This window comes from Anarrhichthys ocellatus, unplaced genomic scaffold (genome assembly GCF_004355925.1).
Source record: "Anarrhichthys ocellatus isolate YVR2014 unplaced genomic scaffold, GSC_Weel_1.0 scaffold9481, whole genome shotgun sequence".
Taxonomy (NCBI): Eukaryota; Metazoa; Chordata; class Actinopteri; order Perciformes; family Anarhichadidae; genus Anarrhichthys; species Anarrhichthys ocellatus.
The window spans coordinates 1-1,347 of NW_022289455.1; the positions used below are offsets into that span (position 1 = coordinate 1).

At 41.1% G+C, this 1,347-nt stretch overlaps 1 long non-coding RNA gene across 1 annotated transcript; it reads left to right on the forward strand.

The window, feature by feature from the left end:
• The first annotated feature begins 6 nt into the window (after positions 1-6).
• On the forward strand, positions 7-1,267 carry LOC116380897 (uncharacterized). The gene is made up of 2 exons (XR_004212624.1): positions 7-532; positions 635-1,267. It is a non-coding gene; the product is annotated as an uncharacterized LOC116380897 (long non-coding RNA).
• Positions 1,268-1,347: the final 80 nt, after the last annotated feature.

The window sequence follows — 1,347 nt, forward strand, 5'->3', positions numbered from 1 at the left end:
CACACACACACACACACACACACACACACACACAATAGAAGCACTAGAATATCCACAAATACGAAGGCAAACAGAAAGACTCACAAAACACAAACACACATTCAACCTCTTGGCGTGCAGCTTCCCTCTCAGTTTTAAGACTTTAAAAGTATCCGAGTACTTCTAATATTTCATGTATCCGCTCGTTCCAAGTCTTGATTGAAGCTCCATAATTATTACGCTACGTAAAATATTTAAACTCAATATACGGCCTTATTTTTGGGCTGTACTGTTTTATCAAAAGCAAAATATTCTACATGCTTTGCACATCATTTTAAACACCTTTGTTCTAAATCCATCTTGACATATCTGTTATTTCATATCCTCATTTTCAACCATGTGCGTCCAAAAACGTTACTTTTCAGGAAGAAAAACAACTCTTCTAAATGCTTTGCGTTGGTTAAATATGTGTGAAACGCACAGATGGATTGAGTGAGTGACTAATAGCATCGCTTTATGAAGAGGAAAAGCAGGCAAACTCTGGAGATATGAGGTATTTAAGATGTGTTTTGAATGAAAGTTCGCTGCAAAGCTTCAGTTTGCGTTGATTAAAGTCCCGAACACACGCTCACGATCTCTCTCTGTTTTCTTACAGGATGGCCACGTGAGGACACTTTCTGTGGGGACTCCCGCTGGAACCAGACTGAGCGCGTGCAGACCAACAGGTAAGCTGAACACGACACACTCCAAATGAAATGAGTCCTCAGAGATCGTTACAGGACGGCTGTGTGAGGTTCATGAACACTGAGGGAAACCCAGCGACTTGTTTCGGGGCCAAGAATGTTCCTGAAAAGCTTGTTTTCCACATATCTTCTTTATGCGCGTAACGTGAATACATCTTACATGTACAGGATGATTCAGAGCTGTATCCTTAAACTTTGGATGCTCTCCATGCAGCTCGGGAGTATTTTCCACTCGGTGGAACATTTAGAATTGAATGCAGCGTTTCAAAACAACATAAATCCAAATGATAGAAATGTGCACGGAAGGGAATATTCTATGAAGGTTACACATGGGAGCACGGGGCTCCTTCTTATCTGTTTATTTTATTATATATATATATACTGTTGTGGTTATACTTGTTTCGCTGGTATTTGGGGTATTTTTCTTCATTGTGGAATATCTCCAGCTGGTTTCTGAACTGGGCCGACTGATTTCCTGAGAAAAAGAATCCGGGATCAAGTCAAGATAGGGACAAACAGCAGGAGAGGACAGAATGTCAATGTGACCACAAACGGAAGTGGAACTAGAAGTCAGCTGCAAAACACACACACACACACACACACACACACACACACACACACACAC